The 22,507-nt window shown below is 39.1% G+C and overlaps 1 long non-coding RNA gene across 1 annotated transcript in view; it reads left to right on the top strand.

Moving 5' to 3' along the window:
* The window catches only part of LOC144984375 (uncharacterized), a 31,232-nt gene that overhangs the window by 8,066 nt on the left and 659 nt on the right, over positions 1 to 22,507 (top strand). The window contains exons 2-3 of the long non-coding RNA XR_013648002.1: positions 13,987 to 14,024; positions 14,394 to 14,452. This is a non-coding gene — a long non-coding RNA (uncharacterized LOC144984375). The remainder of the gene's footprint in view (positions 1 to 13,986; positions 14,025 to 14,393; positions 14,453 to 22,507) is intronic.

Here is a 22,507-nt window from a genome sequence, read left to right on the forward strand (position 1 = left end):
ACAGGACTGACTGTCAGCATGGAAGCGAAATGTTGTCAGAAGCCTGTCAAACATTATAATACAGGATGGAGAAAAGCAGGGCAAGGTTTGCACTTCAGTTTCAAAGGTTCAAAAACATCCTGGAAATTTCTATTCTGAGATCTGTGTTGTGGACAATTAGGGAGAAAAGACCTGCCTGTTTCTTTTCTTCAGTTTGTATGTTTTTAGCTCGACGTGCGTTCCGCAGATGCTGCCAGCAAGACTGAAAAGTGACATGAAGCTCTGGTCAAACAGCACCATTGCTGATCTTTTCAGTATAGGAATAGCAGGAAAAAACAATCCACTTCATTTCATTTGATTATGGAAAAGAATGACATTTGGATGAACGTTAAAGACATTATGATTCGTTTTGGCTCAAGCTTAAACATTTTTGCAATAAAGCAACATTCCGTTGAGCCTGGATATATTAAATCTATTTAAGATAAATTATCATTGCATTATTTTTACCTCATTTGAAATTTATTAGCTGCTTTTAATGATTTACATTCAAATTTATACAGATTTTTTATCATTTTTTGTAACTTTACACTTCTGATTTATCCCATAACTAAACAAAATTAAGGCATTACGGTTATTTTTATGTCAAAAGGAGAAAGTGCAAAAAAAGTAATGAAAGTTGTTCTCAAATGGTCTTTTTCAATTAAGAAGATAGGAAAAGAAACCTAAGTGCATTGCTGCTTGTGCATGATGTTGACCTGCATTTCCAGGCCTGTTGGTCTGTTTTTTCTACTGCTCTTCTCCTCAGCAGGATCAGGAGTCTGTAAGCACTTGTTTGGTACAGCTGACATGTCTGGCACGCCTGGCACTCATAGCGTGATGCCCGACACACCCGTAGAGCAACAGAATCTCGTGTGCGTGGATGAGCGTGTGCGGTGGTGTTACCGGTTCAAACCAGAGTGAGCAGGCCACGCCGAGGTCTAGGCTCAGCAGTTCAGACGCTTTCACCCAGAGACAAGGACCCACCTGTGCATGTCTGTTTCATGCAGTCGCTGCACCTGTCTCCAGCCGGATATCTCACTCGGTTCGAGTTTACTCATCCATTTCACCCCGCCTCACCTCTCCAGGCCCTGGTCTCCATCTATGCCCCTTTGAAGCCAGCTGGAAATCCCCCAGAACAACCGGTTCTGTTCCAGTCCTCTTAGATAGCCATCATCCAGCGGCTCATCTGCTCAGTTCTGTCCTGCCAGTACAACCATGCGCACACTCTCATGGAAAAACAGAATTCCCAAGGTCAACAGAGTTCAAATGTACAGCAACAGTCACAAGATTCCTGAGAGCACCACTTCTAACAGTGAAATCTAAATCTTTAAGCTGCTCTTTGACCTTTCAGTTCCAGTATTTGCTCTTCCAGTTCAGTGAAAAGCCTTGTAATTGTTTTTTTTGAGCAGCAGATCTCTTTTTTTCTGACTTTGCTGGGTAATTAATATCCAGACCATGATACTGCGGGATTTCCAGGCCTCATAAGCTTTAGTTTGTCTGTGAAACAGCTTTAATCATAGCAGTTTGAGTCCATTACACACCAAAAAAATTACATTTATCAGAAATGCTGGTCATGAAAATAGATAGTTTTTGATATTTTTGGAATTAATCATTCTGCAAGTGAATGCATCAGAATGGGTTGGAGCAGGTAGACTTTGGCCCGCCCATTTCCGTCACTGCATCACATTTGAGCTTTTTCAATCGGCGGGCTTTTATCTGCTCCTGATTAGCATCATGATTAAAATTAAACATAAATTCTCAAAGGCAGTTTTAATCTTAAATTCTTTAATGAATTTCCTTCAGCATGACAAAAATGCTACAGCCACAGGTTAAAAATACAACTGTCATTGGACGGGTCTTTAAAAATGCAGGGTGCATTTCTTTCCTAACATTATTCAACTGACGTGGTTTAAAGTGTTTTCCATTTAGCCCTATTTTGTCCATAATGGCTGCTTGTTTACCTTGATAAAGTGTTGTTATTGCATTTCATCTACTTGGGGGGATTTTAACAATCAGGATTTGACCTATAAATTTTTTCACATGAACTGCAGCCGCAGGCTTGTGTGTTAATAGCATTGTTTTATTTTGCTTCTGTTCAGTTTTAATACTATAGGAATTACAACTTTTCTTCAAAAGCTGCAATAATAGATTTCCTCAGCCAAACGGCTTAAAGACAAACTGGCGTCTTGATGAATCCCTTTGAAGTCAGTTTGACTTGTGTCGTTTTTATTATTTGTCTTATTTGTCTGCAGCATGAAGTAACACAGCCCTTTATTTCCAGCCATTCAAGGATTTAAGCAACAGACACTTGAAAGTTGGGATCTGAGAAATATATTTAGCGCTTTGGTGACTGTCAGATGACTTTTCTTTGCACAGTTCCAGCTTACAGCTTATTTGCTGTAAACGTCAGTCTGTTACCATCAGAAAGTTGGTTCCATCATTTTCACTTCAGCGTGGCGCCTCACAGACGACATCTGAAGCGATTGTACTGAAGTAATTGTGACTATTGGCTGTCCTCAGAACATACCTGATGTTTGTTAAAATTGTTTGCATCAGTTTGAACCTGAGTACATTCAACAACAGCATAATGGATTCAAAAGAGGACGATGAACTTGTGGATTCAAAAGGGGCCCAAGTCCACAATTTTTCAAAATAGAAATATTATATGTTCTATGGTCTTCAAGGGAAAAACTATCTGATTTATGTGCAAAAAAGTCTCGAGTCGGTTGTAATGTATTGACTATGCTTGACATTTAAAATGCATTAAGTGCAAAATTCCTGGACTTGGGCCTCTCTTGCATGGGTTTTGCTTTATCCCATAGATGGCAGCACTAGTTATCCAATGTGGCAGCGCCAAGAAGGGCCCAAGTCCAGAGATTTTGGTTTGATACTCCTCTGAAATGATAAAAGTGAGGTGCTTCATATTATAGCATTTGTAAGCTATGAACTGGTGCTAAATCTGGGTAAAGTATTAATCATTTGGTGTAGCCTTTCTTTAAGCTATGCAATTAAAATCATTTCCTGGAAAAACAAACCTCTTGGACTTGGGCCCCTTTTGAACTAACCGATTCAATTTAATCAGAGGTCTGTTTTTCTACCAAACATAAAATGATCTGTTCTAATTGGGTAATAGAAAAGTAAGCATTTACCTTTATTTCCTAACGTTGTACCTAATGTTGCAGTTCCTCAAAACACCACTAAAGGCTGGATTCAAAGGTAAAAGCTTACTGTTGACTTTAATTGTATGAATATTTGGTGGTCCCTCGCTATGTCACGGTTCACCTCTTGGGAACTCGCAGACTTTTCAGTGCAATGTTACAACTTCTTTTTTTAATTAAATAGCGCACTGTGTTCTGCACCCTGATTGACTTTTGACCAAGTTAATCAATCTCCTCTGTGCCATGTCTACCCTACAGAAAGTATGCTGCACACCACATTTACAGTGAGGCATAAAAGTATTTAGTCTGCCACCAATTGTGCAAGTTCTACCATTTAAAAACATTAGAGAGGCCTGTAATTTTCATCATAGGTATACCTCACCTGAGAGGCAAAATGAGAAAGAAAATCCAGAAAATGACTGTCTGATTTTTAAATAATTTATTAGTAAATGATGGTGGAAAATAAACATTTGGTCAATAAAAAACTTCACGTTTTAGAAGATTTAGTTACTGAAGTTGTATGAATACTTTTGGATTTTTTTTCCTTTGGCAAAACCAATCTTTTACTTTTTTTCTTTTCAAAAAGAATACTAAATATGCGATCCGACCTTACTTTTCCAAAAAACAGGAAAACTTATGTTTGCAGTTTGTTTTTTTAAGTTAATCAATTCAAGCTGATAGAGTTAAAACAAATGTGCAGAACCATCCAGAGACTGCACAGACTGTGCAGCTTTCTACAGGCGTAAGCAAATGAAGAGACAATCAGAACAAAGACAGAAAAGAGTCCAGCACTCTGGGGCTTGTGGCTGTAAGAAGACAGATGTCTCTGTGAGATATCCAGCAGTTTCTCATGCTCAGGAAACTGAGCATCCCAGAGAAAAAAATCGAAGCATCACGGAGCCAAAACGAGGTGAAGATTCTCCAGCAGGGCCAAAGGCCACATTTTTTAAGCTGCATTATAAAAAATTAAAGACCTGGTGCAGCAGCTTGTGCAGGAATCCAATTTTTTTCCCCCCTAAACTTGCTATAACATAATATTTTGGATGTTTTTTACTCTACTGAGTAAGCCTTAATTGTTGATTTATAACTTGTATGTTTTTTCCTCTTGTTTTGCAGGCAGGTTTGTTGAAATCGTTTTGCTAGTGGCTGCATGATCATGTGTTTGATTTCTCTCATGATTCTATTGGGCTGATTAACCCTAACCTACTTCACCTACTTCACCCTAACTTACCCTTTCGTGTTGTTTAAGTGTTTGCTACGACCTGTCCCCCCCAGTCAGGGCTTTATTTGCCTTAAAGGGCTCATCAAGTTGTTTGCGATCTTAAAATGTCATGCTGACCAGTTGGGTGCCCGGTACAGGTTTGCCCACTTTTCCCACACATAGACAATCTGTGACCAAAGCACTTAAGTCACACTCCGATCATCTTTTCATCTATTTTTAAAAGCGTTTCCTGTGGTCTTTTAATTACGATTATGCAATTTGTAGGCAAACCTGTGTTTGGTAAGGACATAGTTTCTCGAGAGCACCAGAAGTTTGCCTCAGATTATGGGCAGTAATGTTGGCTCGGAGTAAGCCTTTCCCATCACCCTTTCATTTACACCCTTTCTAACTACAGTCCCTGACAACCCCAAGCTAACATTAGCGGTGCAGCAAAAATGGCGAACAATACCAGAGCTATCCAGATTTAGGGAAAATAAAGACTTACATGGATGTACTGTACTTGTTTGAGGTTGCGTCAGAATGGAATGAAGCAGGGAGCTCATAGTTTGTACGTAACAAATACAAGCTTTTTCAAACTGCATTTTTTTGTCTGCTCCTGGTTCACATTGATTTGAACATAAATACTCAGAAACAAAGATTTAATCTAAATTTTCTTCATAAATGTCCTCAATCATCCAAAAAATCCTTCAAGAACATGTTAAAAACACAAACAACACAATTTTGATTGTAGAGGGTCTTTAATGCTTTATCTTTTCTGAAACATTTACTTTCTGCGTTAGTTACAACACTTACCAACTGAGGTGAAAACCCTTTTTTTCTTCGTTTTCTTTTTTCAAGTGTGTCAGTTTTGTCTTCATGCATACTTCATGCTTTTAACCGCAAAAGATCAAATCCAAACACAGCAGAGATCAACATGGAGCCTTAAGATAGGAAGGAAAGGATGAGTGGGGATGCAGAGACACAGAGACAAACCTTTTAGAGGAACCGTTTTTAGGTTTGTCAGTGCTGCTCTTCTGAAATATTAAAGTCAAAACCTCACAGTGTGTATTTGATTTATTCTGTCTCAATTACACTCTTGACAAAATGGAGGTTAGACTGATAGCCACTCAAACTCGCCATTCCGCCCTCAATTCCTTCTTTAATCAGAGTGAAGATGAGGAGTTTCTGCTTCCTACCTTTGATATTTTGCCACTCCTAACCATTGCCAGCTGTGTTGATTACTCTGCAGGCCAGAAGTTAATTGTTTTGGGACTCGCAAGTATGTAGGAAATGTATCATCTGCTCCCAGGAGAGAAGATGGAGAACTTTGACACTAGATTAACTCCACGGAGCAGACAGCAAAAATGAAAATACACTGGATCTGGATAACAAACTTAACCTTTGCCGCTGATTTCACATGTGTCGAACTTCCAGCAGTCAAAGCAGTAGAGAGTAGTTATGTGTTATACCGTGTCTCTTTTTATCTTGCAAACTGAATCTTCCTGAAGAAACCAAAACCACAGATGAAATCTGAAAATAGAGAAAATATCTACAGATATTTAGTAAATCCACCAAACAACCTTTTTTATCCAGCTCTTCACTCACAAAGACCAATACAGATATTTATATATAGATGTTTTGAAACTTAATTTTAAAGCACTTTTAAGTCACTCAGTGAGATAACATCTGACACCTAGCAGACCAATACTATCAATAATAGTACATTTGACCCCGAACTGTGCTGTTTTTGGATGCTGTGATCGTTCTTGGTCCGTTCTCGGTCACAGAACTCTTGGTCGATTTTCCTACTCCAGACATTGACTGTATAACAGAACTGGAGCAAGTGAGTGTGACATCATCCATAGAAAATTACTTACTTGCAGCTCCAATCAAATGAAGTCAATTCAGTCACCATATTTGCGCAATACAGTCGCCGCCATGTTGGAGCCAGACAACGTCAGTGACCAGTGATTGGTCAGAGTCATCATTTCTATGGCAACCACTCTCACCAGTGAAAAGTGAGTTTGCTGGAAGGCCACACCCCTACCACTTAAGAGCGGGCATGGGAGAATCTGTTAATCAGACGCCTGGAGCGTTAAGACCACCTTACCTTTTACTGAAGCATCTAATTGATAAATTTATAACTTGCAATACAGAAAAGCTATCATGAAAAAAAAATTTGGTTAGAAACTTTGTTTTTTTTCCTGGCTTTTTCTATATTTTGACATTTTTTGTGTCTTTGGAAAATATAAAGCGCAATCTATTGACCTTAAATAGACAAAACATATACTATGAGAGTATAAGGAATGTGACAAAACATGTCCAAAAATTGTAAGAACGTCTGGTCTGAAGCTATAGTAGGACTCTAAATAAATGGAACGCTAACACAAGAAATCACTTTTTGATGATGTAGCTAAACTGTGACATCTCATGACATCGCCACCCCTCGGAAAGTGGCGAGAAACAGTGACCGAGCGCAAATAGAAAAGAAGTGTCTCAAATGCAGCCAGGCACCAAACAGTTCCAATCACATTTTCAGATGGTGTGTAACGCCTCGTCCCTAAGATGCTCTTTAATCGTCATCATTTTACTGTTTTACCTTTGTTATCATGTTTTGGCTTAGCTGTTTCATTTAGCTTCTGTGCAAGATTAATCTGAACTAAAGTCAGCTGGAAATCTAAAAGTGCATTTCAGACTTCTGTGTCCCGACAATATCCCTGGACGGGTGCTGAAGGACTGTGCACACCAGCTCACAGAGGTGCTGACAGACATCTTCAACACCTCCCTGATGCAGGCAGTGGTCCCCACCTGCCTGAAAACCGCCACCATCATTCCAATACCCAAATCATCCACAGTGACAAGTCTGAATGACTATCGGCCGGTTGCCCTGACACCGATAGTCATGAAATGTTTCGAAAAACTGGTCATGACCCGCATCACAGAATCCATCGACATCACCAAGGACCTGCACCAATACGCATACAGGTCAAACCGATCCACAGAGGACGCCATCTCCTCTGTGGTCCACACAACCCTCACCCACCTAGAGAACAAGAACGCGTACGTTCGACTGCTCTTCGTGGACTTCACATCAGCTTTTAACACCATCATCCCGCAGACCCTCACCCAGAAACTACACACACTTGGACTGAGCCCCACTCTGTGCAACTGGGTCTTGGACTTCCTGACAGACAGACCGCAGTCTGTAAAAATCCGCAACGTCTCCTCCTCCCCGATCACCCTCAGCACGGGCTCCCCCCAGGGCTGTGTGCTGAGCCCCCTCCTGTTCACCCTGCTCACGCACGACTGCACAGCGAGTCACCCCAGCTGTCTGATCGTGAAGTTTGCGGATGACACAGCTGTGGTTGGACGCATCTCCAACAAGTCTGACTACAGGCAGGAGGTGGAACATCTGGAGAGCTGGTGCAGAGACAACAACCTCTGCATCAATGGGAAGAAGACCAAGGAGATGATCGTGGATTTTAGGAAGGACAGATGCCCCCCTCCCCCCATTCACATCGGAGGGGACGCGGTGGAAGTGGTTTCCAGCTTCAGGTATCTGGGTGTGCACATCTCCAGCGACCTCACCTGGAGCACCAACACCTCCTGCCTGGTCAAGAAGGCACACCAGCGCCTTTATTTCCTGAGGAGGCTCAAACGAGCTGGGATGGGGATCCCAGTCCTGACCTCCTACAGGTGTGTGGTGGAGAGCGTCATGACCTCCTGCATCACGGTGTGGCACGGCAGCTGCTCTGCGGCAGAGAGGAAAGCTCTGCAACGAGTGACCAAAGCTGCACAGAGGACTGTGGGCTGCAGCCTGCCATCCACCACTGACATCTATACGACCAGATGCAGGAAACGGGCCTCTCGCATCCTGAAAGACCCCACCCCTCACACCCTCTGTTCTCCCTGATCCCCTCAGGCAGGAGGCTGAGGAGCATAAAGAGCAGGACCACCAGACTGAGGAACAGTTTCTTTCCTGAAGCAGTCAGACTGCTTAACTCCGGTTGATCACTGCACCCCCCCCCCCCCCCCCTATGGACAACAAGCTAATTCCCAAGTGCAATATCACAGGGCTGTGCAATACTTAACATAAAATACTGTGCAATTTGAAAAATACTTCTGTGCAATACTCATCAGGAACCACACCATAACAGACTGATATTTTACTGACATTATTATTGATATATATTATTTATGTCTGAATGTAAACGGCTGGCCCGGGATCAGAGAGCCTAATTTCGTTTTATCATGATAAAATGACAATAAAGTTTCCTGATTCCTGACAAGGTGTATTTGTGCAACACACATCAAGAAAATAGGATTGTATGGAACGAGGGAAGTCACCAAGTCAATACGTGCAACGGTGGGGACTCCGAAAATGTCTGGGACCGATTAGTGCCCAAAGTGAATTGCTTTGGCTGCATCCCAGCAGCTGGCTTGGAAGAGGTGCACCCCAGAAAAAAAATACACAAAGAGCCGAGAAATTCCCTTAGAAAATAAGGAAATATGGATTAATTTTGAAACATCTGCAGATACTGTTTCACTCAGGACTTTTTGGTGTAGGAGCTGTGTTGAATGCAGAAAAGAGTAAACGTTAGAAATGGCAGATTCACACAGGAGCCTGAGAATATTTCTAAAGATCCTCAACTAAATCTAAACCCATGCAACAAAAACAAAGCAACAAAACATAAAAAGCTTTTGAGGACAGAGATTTAAAGATTTGCTCGCTCCTTTAGAACTAAAAAGTAACACACATAAAAGTAAGTGGCTGATTGTTGCTTCAGGGGTAATTACTGTGCAGTAAACAATCTAAGCAGTTCTCTGATGAGCCTTAGCTCCATAATTAAGCTGTGTAAAAGAACACACTACAAAATTAAATCCTATCAAGTGACCATTGAATTTCTCCACTCCTATAGGGCTATCTTAAAGGTGCACATTTTTGTCTGTTTAGACAAACTTAACCCTTTCAGGATTGTGAGATGAGGAAATCTGGTCTAAGCTGACATCTCATAAGATGTCACCCGTCTCTTCAGACGGGTGTCTTCCCTGCTGCCTTTAAAACGGCAGTGGTGAGGCCTCTTCTGAAGAAGAGTAATTTAGATCCAAACAATTATTACAATTATCGTCCAGTATCCAACTTACCATTTTTAAGTAAAATGATTGAAAAAACTGCTTTGATCCAATTCAATGAGTTTTTAAATAGAAACAACATTCTTGAAAAATATCAGTCTTGTTTTAGGACAAACCACAGCACAGAGACGAGCTTTGACAAAATAGTAATTGACATTAGATGCAACTTAGACTCTTTCAGAAACTTTCAGTCCTGGCACTACTGGATCTGACTGCTGCATTTGACACAGTAGATCACAGTATTTTACTCAACAGGCTGAGAGGTTTGGGCAATCTTTGGTAGCGTTATGAAGTGGTTTTATTCCTATCTCACAGATCGAAGATTTTATGTAAGTATGGATACATGCTCCTCAAAGATTTTTGAAATCAACTGTGGGGTTCCCCAAGGTTCAATTTTAGGCCCAATACTTTTTAATCTGTACATGCTGCCACTTGGGGATGTCATCAGGAGGCATGGCGTTTGTTTTTACAGCTACGCCGATGACACTTAACTCTACATCGCTTTGTCTGCTGATGACGAAAAGTCGTCAACACACTCTTAAAATGCATTTTAGACATTTAGTCATGGATGGCAGAGAACTTCCTAAAGCTCAACCAGGACAAAACAGAGGTTTTAGTGATCGGCTCTGAAGACAAGAGAGAGATAGTTTCGTCTAAATTAAAAAATTACAAAACTTCTCAGCGTGTGAGAAAACTGGGCGTTTTTCTTTGACTCTGAGATGAATTTTCTCCCACATATTAAAAATATAACAAAAACAGGATTTTTTCATCTTAAAAACGTTGCCAGAGTCCGCCCATTTCTCTCTCTTGCCAGCACAGAGGTGCTAATGCATGCTTTTATTTCCAGCAAATTAGATTACTGTAATGCCCTGCTCTCTGGTCTTCCCAGAAGAAGGATATTGAACCTTCAACTTCTGCAAAATTCAGCCGCACGCGTGCTGACGAGGACCAGGGGGCGGGAACACGTTATACATAAAATCGCTGCATTGGCTTCCTGTGCAATTCAGAATTGATTTTAAAGTTCTTTTATTGGTTTATAAATGTTTTTATGCTCTTTGGCCTTCTTATTTATCTGATATGATTTTAAAGTATGAGCCCTCATGGACCCTGAGGTCCTCTGGTGCTGGCCTTTTGGTTTTCCCAAAAGTTAGAACAAAAATATACGGCGAGGCCTCATTCAGTTTTTACGGACCTCGCCTGTGGAACAGCCTCCCAGAGAGCCTCAGGGCTGCAGAGACTGTTCATGTTTTTAAAGGAAGGCTCAAAACCGACCTTTTTAATCTTGCTTTTAATTAAAGTTATTTATTGGATTATTTATATTAATTTATTGGATATTTTTATCAATTTTATATAATGTCTGCGTATATATCTATTTTTTTGCGTTTACTTATTTATTTTTTATTAAATCTATTTATTCATTTTAATGCATCTAGTCACTTTTACCATTTTATATGTCTAAGGTTTATTTATGTACCCTTTTTTTCTTTTTTAATTTATTTTAACCCTTTACATTTTAGCTATAATTCCAGTTTCCCTCCGAGGGATCCTCCACATCGGTGATGGACCCTTCCCAGTGAGCGGGGTCGCTGCGATGGGATCCCTCAGGTCCGGCTCTTTGTCTGGATCTTGGGGGTCCTGTGGTAGTGGGCTCTGTGAACCTGGGTGGGGTGTCACTGACGTGGACATGTCCCAAAAACATAATTTCCCCAACCTCAGTACAAAGCCAGGTTTCTACATTGCAACCTTTTGTCTTTTTATCACAGCAAGTGAGAACATGTGTTTGTGGTGGTGGTGTGGGGGGGGGGGGGTGGCATTGTGCCATTTTTTGTAATTACATATTTGTTTTGTCCTTTGTTTTTAAATTTCATAATGTAAAGCCCTTTGAGTACTTTGTGTTGGAAAAGTGCTTTACAAGTTAACTTTGATTTGATTTGATAATGGGGGGGGGGGGGGGGGGGTTTGTCGTGTGGAAGTCCACCAAACGAAAGAGACTTTTGCGTTATTTGTAATGTGATGTTTGAATCGTTCCGCTCTGAAAGGGAAGTTTTGGAATCCATGCGCAGATGCGCGGGTCCTCTGATGCTTTGGGGCTGCGACTCGTTGAACATCAGGAACCGCCGCTCGGCTCCATTTTTGCTAACTTCACCTCTCACAGCCACCCACCTGCGCGTGCTGACGCCAGCAGCTTTGAAGCTGGCCCGCCCACGGTTTGCACTGATACTCAATTAGTCCTGGACCAGCAGTGCTCGCATCAATCTAATGATTCACAACGAACCCCTTCTCACTCTTTCTTATCCGCCTTTCTGTGGCTTTTCTCTGTGGACAGTGCGAGTCTTTTTTTCCCCAAACTCATTTTTTCTTTAAATTACATGTCTTAAAATGGCAGAGTCTCAGAATCATTACTGTCAGCGTGAGATTGAAGACATGGCAGTTTTGAGGAATGTAGATCTCTGTGTGCAGGCGCTTATGTTTTTAGTCTTTGTCACCTGAAATTAGTCTGGGGTTGTACGGACTGCATGGGTGAGGAATAAAAATGGAAACCACGGGTGCGACTGCAGGATGGATTTCAGGACTCGACTCATTGATTTCTGTCTTTGTTATGCATTTGTTTTCTGCTTTGGTGAATCAACAGATTTGCTTACATGAGTCATGATGCTATCAGAACAGGTGCTGCCAGCTGATTGGTTCAAAAACCCTTTAGCGTCATCACTGTGCTCCATTTCTTGCAAAATGTAAGTAAAGCATGAGGCTTTTATTTGATGAAAGACACGAGGATGATGAATGTTTTCTGTTTCCAAACAAAAGTTGCTTTGTTTTATAGCTTCCATTTTATCTGTTCAGAGCATTCAAGTCAGTGTGGTGACAAAGGTTTGCGTGTATCACATCAGACATAACCTTGTGAAGAACAATCAATAAAGTTAGCATTATCAGCTTTATCAGTTAGCATTTGAAAAAGGTCACTAAGTTTTTTAGTTTTAAGTTTATCCAAACCTCTTGAAAAAGCAGCAAAACGCCGTCAACTTAAAAATCATCTGTTCATCTTTTCAAGGAGTTCCCAGGGTTTTTTTTTACTAATGATTTATTAAACCAAAATTTAGAAAATTTGTGTTATTTTCCAGGACATTGTTTCTGCAGAGAAACAGTGGTTCATTAGGAATTAGTCTCTGAGTTGTGGGCGGGATCGTTGGTGCAGAACAACTCCTGAGAGCTCTCTATTCACATGTTCTCCTTCAGGCTCACAGCCCCTCACATCAGATTCAAAACCCCATATTTTAATAGTAAAATCTGTTCAACACAAGAGGCCTTCAGCTCTCACCCGTTTGCTCAGCTGCTGGTCAGGACTGTTGGCGCAGAGCAACCCCGCCCCCCTTCCCACTGCTGAGAGCTTGGAGCACGGGAGCGCGTAGCCTGCCAATTTTACTTTTTATGTCACAAATACGCTCTTTTTCCAAACAGCATTTTTTGTCTGCTCCTGATTTACAACGATTAGAAGAAAGAAAAGCTCAGAAATTAAATTTTAAACTTTATTTCATTTCTATATGTCTTCCATCATCAGAAAAATGCTACAAAAAGATGTTAAAAACAGCAAAAACACAATCTTCAAAATAGTGGCTCTTTAAAAAACGTATTCTGCAATTGATCCATCCTGGATGAGAGTTTTCACTGAAATTCTTTGATGTTCGACTGTCACTTTTGAAAAATGTTAATGAAGGATTTTATTTGGATGCATTTATAAACCTTACCATTTCAAATAACTACAATGATTAAATTCTCTGACTTTGACACTCAGAAAGATTTTGGTAACCAAATTATTTTTGGGGGGCTTTCTTTGAGTTGTGTGTTTTACTGACCTGCGTTCCACCGTTTTCACCATTCCACGTGTCTCCCATCACTCCTCAGAGCCGATCACTACAAACCGGATTAACATTTCCGTTCTTCTTCATCTTTCTCTGTTTCTTGTTTGTCGTTCCTGAGGCGTTTTTTTTAAGCAATGCTCTCGTGATTCACACCTTCTCATTCTGATGTCTCTTAAGAATCTGAAGGCAGCTTTTTTCAACCCATCCAGGATCGGTTTTAAATTCATTTGAATTAATTCTCCACTAACCATATCTTTTCACAGAAGATTCAATTCAATTCAATTCAATTCAATTTTATCTGTATAGCCCAAAATCACAACAACAGTCATCTCGGTGGGCTTCGAAGTAAAACATGAAATCAAAAGGATCACGAATACAAAGAGTTCAATAGAAAAATACTAAAATGAACTAACAAACTGACTAAGCTATAAGATGCTGAGGAGAAGCTGAGATCCTTAACTGGAGGATCTCTACCCTGAACGTCACTAGATGACCATGCTGTTCACTCTTTTTGATAACCAAAACCTATATGAATGCCACAGCATTGTTTGTTTGTTCAAGCTTTTTCAATGGCAACTGAATGTTGTTTTTGTTTGCTTTCTATGTTCATGAACAACAGCAGGACGTCGCACACGACCAGCTGTTGTGTTTGACCGGGTAAGATGCTTTTTTTTTATTTTAAACAACAGATGAAGGTCTGGATACGTTTCGGATTTTATAAAGTGGAGGAGATAAAATAACTTTAAAATTGTACGGTGTGTCTGGAAGAACCCTGGATAAGCAGCAACATCTGTCAGCAGCTCTGAAGTTCTGCACATCTGCAGAGACCTTGGAGAAAAGTCATTTAGAAATCTGGTGCAGAGTTTGGAAATTTGCAACTGTCATGGATTTCACACATGTGATCTGACATCCCTAAATTACCCATTTGTTCTAAGCCCAGCTGTTACATTCACCAGAAAAGATGTCAAACACGTCTGAGCTCAGAGCTCACTGTCACTGCTGTCTGTTTCTGTGTGATCCAACCAGAAACGAGAAGATACGATCCTGACGAGTACGAGGATGTGACTCTTCTCATGACAACACAGGTCGGTTTACAACGCGCATTTATTTGCACTTCTGCAGGTCATCACACTTCTTGAAGGACATTGCATTCCTTCGCTTTCATTACGCCTTCATTACGCCGTGAAAACTATAACAAAACATTATACACGTTTGAGGAGAAATAAAAAATACAAAATAACACAAAAACAACCATAACAAATACCTCGTTTCCGCTTGTCAAGAAAAAGAGTCTCTTTGAGTCCAAGGTATTCTTTTTTGCAGCTCTTTCTCCCAACTTGAGCTCCTAATTGCTGCAACCTCGTGAGCAAAAGACGTGCTCAACTGCGGCCAACATAAAAGGCTAAAATTCTCGCGAGAATAATCCACTTCTTCTGAACATACTTTAACAAAATTCACTGTACACTCCAAAGAAATAAAAATTAAATCACCAATTATTAAACATTTCACAACCCATGAACTTCAATAAAATATATAATTTTAAGCTGCATTTTCAGAGGAGAAGCTGCACCTAAAAGGGAAGCTAAAACAGAGTCAACATAAAAACGTGTGAAATTTACTGTAATTGATTATTAAATATCAATGTCTGTTAAAATGTCTGGGAAACTGACCAATAAAAGATGATTTTTAGACAGAAAGAAATCATAAAATATGAGGGAAAATACTGATTTTTTTAAATAGAAGCACGTGCAAAACGAAAATATTTGTTCATAAAATATTAACCCTCAGAAAGACTATGATGATTTATTTTAAATAGTAAATTTGGCAATTTTACCTCATTAGACTGGTTTGATGCCATAATTTTAGAGTCTGAGTCAACAAAATGTACCATATTTTGAAGTTATCTCTTGTAAATTTATCTTACAGAGGACAGATCTCTTGTCCTCGTGTGACAGTCCTGCTGAAGACGATTAAGGCTATTACATTAAGAATAGCCTGGATTTAGATAATGTGTGCAACCCCACATCCACAGGAAAACAGTTGTGTGGGTCGAGTTTCTGTGTTTACGCTGTGATTCAGGTTTTATTAAGATTATAAAAATGTCTGACCTTGTGTCATATTTTGAGGCTGCTGTGCTGCACTGATACGCCGAGTCAAACTAATTTCTTTGTCAACATCCATGACATGATTTGATATTTTATTCGCACTTATAGCAGGTTGATGAAGTCTCTCTGGTGATTGATGTTTTCCTGTGCACTTTTATTTTGTCCCGATGCATTTATAGAAAACTTGATGAGAGGAGAGCTGCAGCTATGACCTTATAGCAGCTTTGAACACAGCAAGTGCAAAGAATTAACGCATATGAAAAGAAAAGTTAAATCAACAACAAACATTTGCAGCTTAAATGTATTAAATTATCAAGAACCAAACAAGAATAATTACATAAATGAAACTAGAATAAACATGTCAAAAGCTGATGAGAGAATGTGATTAAGGATATAGGACATAGTTTCTGCAGAGCTGCAGGAGTTCATTTGAAATTCATCTCTGAATTTTGGGCAGGACAATTGGTGTGGCGTAAGCCCGCCCCCCTTCCAGTTACCAGTAATCGAGCTCTCTGTTTACGCCTTCTCCGGCTACCTTACAGCCCTTCAAACCCCCATCCTAACAATAATGGTGCAACAAATATGGCAAGCAATGTTGGAGCTTTTAAGCTGGACAGTTGGAAGCCAGATGTCAGCTCAGACGAGGAAAACCAAGACGAATCTGGTCGTCTACAAGTTGGATGCATCAGAATAGAGCGGAGCAGGGAGCTTGTGGCCCGCCCAGTGTGTTTTCAAATTGTGTTATTTTGTCTGCTCCGGATTCATGAGCAAAGAAAGAATTACAAATGCAATTTTGATCCTATGTATCTTTATATAAGTCCTCCATCATGAGAACAATTCCACTAGAATATGTTAAAAAACAAAAACCCTATTTTCATCGGAGGGGGTCTTTGAGAGGCTAAAATGAGGACAGCTTGATGAGCAAAGGAAGCTCATTTAACAGTTTTAGGGCTGAGTTCTTCATTATAAAACCCTTAGGAGGAGGCAGTCAGTTGACCTTAGCGACAAAGGAGAACACTGTATGTGCAGGAGACATTTAAGTGAAACAAACAAAGTCGGAAAGGGTCCTGCAGTGCATGGACAGCTGGTGAAGGGTAAATTACCAGGGATTGGCTAATATTTACGAGAGTCTGTTTCATAATGTGCAGCAGTTTTTGAAAACAATGCTGGAGTGAGATGGAAGACTAAACCCCTCCAAACTAAAGAGCATTGCAGTAACCTGATCATGTTGTGACAAAAAAAAAACTGATGTAATGACAACTAGAGCTATCCTCTGGCCAGCCGCCTCAAATAGAAACTTCCTTTCCGTTTTGGTTCCCAAATTTATTGCAGGAGAAGAGGAGGCAAACAGCAACACCTCCATCTTTGAGTTATTAAACTACAGAAAGGTCACATCCACCCTCTCTCTAATGGGTTTTCTGTAAGGAACTGATACACACTCATCCACCTATTTTCTTGTCTATTTGTCTGCTAAAAAAAGTGTTTAAAACAAAGAAAAATCATTTTATGAATCTTCCATTTGCAACAGAAGATCAGTCTGACTCACAGAGCTCCATCCCAAGCTCCTCAGCACAATCACAAGTGCACAAAATGTTCAGTAAATGCTCAGAACGAGCTTCTCTGACTCCGATGAGCCCATGGAACACAAACCAGTTAAGCTGACACTTGAGTCTGAGGAGAAATGAGGCACATTCATCCAATATCCAACTTTATTTTTTTCAATTCTGAATCTGTTTAGGTCTGTAATCAACCCACCTCATTAAGTCAAATAATGCAACCCAACAAAACCTTGTTGTTGCAATCAGAGGGTTAGTTAATTCTGCCAATTAACCTCCAATTGACCATGGACTGATTGCACAATTTAAAAGGGCCTGTGATCCTTTCTGTTTCCCCACCAACTACAAATAAAGACAAAAGCTTTAGGTTGCTTTTGTGAAGCATCTGCAAATAGCAGGAGAAGATGCTGCACAGTGGCTACCTCTCGTGGGGGGCAGACGACCATAATCATTTCTCTGAAAAATCCAGGTGTGGGTTTTTTTCACAGTAGAGCGTCGTTCATTGTTTTCCAGAAAGCATTGTCCTCACAAAACTGCCCAAATAGAGCAGGGATGTAGGCTTGACAGCTGGAGATGAAGTCAATGGTTGATTTTCTTTGGAGTCCTGCCTCTGCAGGGCCCAACACACTTCCAGATAATCCCCCTTAGTAAATTAAACAGAAGCTAAAACTTATCAGGGTGCACCAACAGGTCTGTTCAGTCCGCCTCCAGAGCCCCATTCAAACAATGTTCAACCAATAATTCCTCAAACATAACAGAGGTCTCAGTGGGACTCTGGAAATCACTGCGGCACACTGACATCCAGTGGCCACAGGCCTCATAGCATCTCATCTGTCTCATAAATGCGTTCAAATCAACAAATTTTCTTTTTTTCTGATCTGTTTTCCTGAAAAAACAGTTTTACTCATAAATCATGCAGAAAATTAAGAATGTACATGTATAATGGATGGATTATTGGTCTCATTAAAATCTTTCAAAAGGTCGAAAAGGAAAATCAACTCTGTTATTTTACTCATATTGTATAAAATAAAAAGTGACTTTTTAAACATTTAGAATTAGATTGGAATTGGTTTATACAAAAGAAGACAGACAAAATATATTTATGTTAGAGATTTCTACTTATCTACATCCACACACAAATTTATCATATTTCAAATGATAAATTATGACTTGATTGTAAAATTGAAAAAAATAAAGAAAAAGTATTGTGTATCCATTTATAAACATCCGTATGTGTGAATGATGCCATTATAATGACTCATGATCATAAACACACATATTTGTACTTATACATACAATACATGACAAACTGAATCTATTAAAGACTCTGAAAATTGTATTTTTTGTGTTATTGACATCTTGTGGCATTTTTCCAATGATGGACGACGATGAGTATTTCTTTATTCAAATGGTTGTGAATGATGAGCAGACGAAAAAATCTAGTCTGAAAAAGATCATATTTGTTATGATCCCCGCTCCGCTCCATTCCCATGCATCCACTTGTAGACCATTAGATCTATCTACGTCTTCGTTTTCCTCGTCTGAAATGGTTGGGAGTGGGAAAGCATGGAAACAGAGAGCTCTCAGTTACGGTTAATGGGAAGGAGAGCGGGTTGCTCCACACCAACAGTCCCACCCACAAATCAGAGATACATATCTAATGAACTCCTGCTGCTTTGCAGAAACTATGTCCTAGAAAACAGCACTTTTTTTGTGGATAATAACGATATAATCATAATTAAAAGACAACTGGGAACGCTATGAAAATTAGAACACAAAAATGATCCTAGTAGGACTTCAGATAAATTGCTTGAAACGGAGAGGGAGGAAGCAAATGTATGTAATCCCACCATCGATACTAGATTAAATGCAAATTTTCCTCCAAAAAAAAAAAAAACCCATTCAATCTTTTGTCAATTGAAATCAAAACTATATTGAATCTGTAAAATTCTCTTCAGACCCTAGAGCTGTTAAGACTCGTAATATAATGGAGTTTGTTGGGCTTGTGGATATATAATGTTGTTTTTTTCCCATGTGTATGTTTTTTTTTATTGTTATATTTTTCATATTTTCTTTTTATATTCATGAAAAGCTATGCTTCAATTATCTTTTATCCTTCTGGCATTATGTTTACTTGTTGATATGAGGATGGGCCATGACACACATGCGCCATTACCATGCATTAATGGAAGTAGTGAAGAGGTCCAAACAGGCATGCAAAGAATCATGAAAGCAAAGAATTGGGTGGCAATCATTTACAAGGTCAGTTACAATGATTCTGGCATATAAGCAAAATCAATATTCACAGATATTTAAAATGTTAATTTGACAGTACTGTAAGTAACACTAGAAGGTGCCGTTCTTGCATTATTTACAGATTTATCTTTAGAGATAGTAAATATTTAAATATACCAAAAGTTCAGTCATATTCCAAGTTTTGATCCATTCTATGCTTTATAAAAATCAGTTCAGAAATGAGAGAGCTAGCTGGATTTTTGTGGTTGATGCCTGCCTGTCCTAAACTGGAACAGCGGGGTTCTGTTGACCTGACGCCATGCAGAGCAATTATGCTTTACTCAGCTATTTTATTCATTTTTCATGCAGGTACCATCATCCGGTTTGTAACTTCTAATGTCAAAACAACAAGTCTTGTCCAACTACATAATTAAGCTCAATTTTTAGGAAATGTGTCCAGCTGAGGGAGATTCTTCTTTGTGCTTCTCTTTTTGTGAATTTGTTTAATGTTCAGATCAGTTGACGCTGAAGGCCGCGGCTCAGCCGTCAGCTCCGGACTCTTGAGGTGGTCTCTTGTTTGGAAGAAGTAGTCTTCCTCTTTTCTTCTTCCTCCTTGTGTTTAATTAACTAGGTGCTTTCTTCTGCAGGACAATAATTCTTGCAGCTGTTGGCAGCAATACAACTTGAAAGGATTGATTTGCCCTCATGTGCTTCAGTTATAGAAAGTTGTTCATTTCACTTGAGTTTGTTTCCAATTACAGCAGGTTTAAGGCTGTTTTAGCAGATTTTTCACCTTCACTGCTGCACTGTTCTCTTCTGTGAAAACCTTTTGCTGCAATCTTACCTTGTATACCTGTAATCTATCATTTCTTTATTGCCTCACAAAACAGAATACGCATGAATTGTTGGATATGTGATGAAGCTTTGTAACTAAGATGCATCTTGACTTTGTTTTTTTAGTCTCCCAAACTTATTTTTTTCTCTCTAATCAGTCTTTGGCTAAAATTGAATGAAGCTTTGGAACATTTGTGTAATTCATCCCCTTCTAACACTGTTTTATAAATCAGCTCATCTTCTGTATTTACAAGTATTAAATAAATTGTGCAAACATATTATTGTACCATAACAGCAAGAGCTAAAGAAAACACTGAACCCTTAAAAATTGTTTTATGATTCTGAGACACAGAAACAAAAAGTGTCTGCTTCAAAAAATACAATTAACTATAGATTCATGTATTGTTTACTTTAACGTTAAAATACCTTTGCCTGGATATGAATAATAAAAGAAAATCTTGTGCATTTCTTTAAATAGCCGATAAGCTTAAGTCATTTTACTCTAAAAAGTTTTATTGTCTAGCATTTTTCTTTTTAAATATCAGAAAGAAAATAAGAAGAAAATAAACATCCTAACATAAAAAAACAGATCCTAAGATGAGTGGGTTGGAAAGTAAATAACATTTCATATTTTTTTCTTGTACAGAAATGAATAAAGATTAATAAAATACACTCAAAGTCTTGCTAAATACCATTGCTTGATATTAAAGGAGCCTCAGATTGGTCAACAGTTTACAGTACGATGAGCATGAAGCATTTATATTTCCTGCATTTTCCAATTTTGAGCATAAACTTATTTCCAAAGCCAGACTGACAAAAAAGTCTGCCTCTGACAAAGTCCTGTATGATGAATATTTTTCTCTTCAAAGAAACGCCATCTTGACATACAAATGACATTTATACATAATACTTAAATATGCATTTTATCCAATAGTAATATGTTATCCCATCAAATGCATGAATTCAGTTTAAATAACTACATCACTAAAATCTTCAATCATTTGTTGTCATTAGTTTCTAATGACTTTTTCTTTCAACAAAGTCAATTTAGCCCAAAGACTCTAGAAGTAAAACAGAAATCCATTATTCTTCACCTATTTTTGACAGCACAAAAAACGTTTTAAGAATTATAAAACTGAATAAATGAAGGTTGTAAGCTACAAACAATGAACGATATGCACAAAGTGTTATAGAAAAGCTCCTTCTTGCTGAGAAGCAGCAGCTTTAAATGAGGGAAAAATCAAAGCCCTGCAGACGGTAGAATCAGATAAATGCACACACAGTCGCTGCTCGGCCCACAGGTTCCCTCCGATTCTCAACATCGCCTGAGGAGATTATTAAGAGCTCCAAATTGGATTAGCAGAGATGCTTCTCTTCACAATTAATCTATGGGAATGAATGAGCTGAAAGGAGCCCAGAGCTATTAATTATTGCTGGGGGGGCGGACGAGCTACTGGGTTTAAAGAACAGTGATGATGAGGAGAACTGTAGTAGCCCATCAGTACTTAGAGAAGAACAAGAGCTGCTCCTTCTCAACATCTTTGAAATAAAACCTTTGGGAGTCTAAACCAATGGCATGTTAGTGAACGTGTGGGAGTGAATTCTGATTCCTTCTGTCATTAATTCTACTTTTTCTATTGATGCTAAATAAACACCGACGGCCCCTGATGGTAACAGAGATTGGGCTGCATTGCGCGTCCAATGCAGTGAGTCTTGGGGTTGCTGGAGCGCCGTGCTTTTTGATAAACTTTTGAGTCAAGTCTAGATAGCCTTAATGTGACAGAGCAACCATTAGATCTACCTTTTTGATTAAATTATAATTTGTATCACTTTTTTGAATAAACCTTGATAATTTGGTCAAACCATTAATTTTAAAACCCCTTTTGAATAAAAGTGTTTTCAACAGAATCTCAAAATGTTTCTCTCCTTAGTTGCATCATCCTTTTAGGGCACTTTCAAAAAAACCTCTTTGGTTTCTCTTCAGTTTTTCAGGAATGTTATTGCTTTAGTAGAAGCTCATTTATATAAACATAGAAAAGGTTAAAAATGTATGTATATTTAAATCATTCTGTTTTCCATACTCATTTGTGAAAGACGAGGGTTTGGAGAAGCAATTCACCCCTTAGTTCTGTTCTGTAAATAAAACTGCTTCCTTCTTAATGTAAATACCAGAAACCATTAATGCAATCACCTCTCTGCATGATGGAAGGTCTGAGGAGGTTTTTCTAGATAAAATATGCATCTTAAGGCAAAAACGATAAGTAAAAGCAACAGAAAACTTGCAGCTGTTATTCTGCGGCAGCCAAAAGGTTCACGCTTTGTTTTAGATGAGCTCTTATGAAAACATAATATTGCAAATAGTTTGCCAGGATACAAAGATACCATAAGCTGAACATTCAACAAAATCCAT

This window comes from Oryzias latipes, chromosome 16 (assembly GCF_053564925.1).
Source record: "Oryzias latipes strain Hd-rR chromosome 16, Olatipes_Hd-rR_3.1".
In the NCBI taxonomy this organism is placed as follows: domain Eukaryota; kingdom Metazoa; phylum Chordata; class Actinopteri; order Beloniformes; family Adrianichthyidae; genus Oryzias; species Oryzias latipes.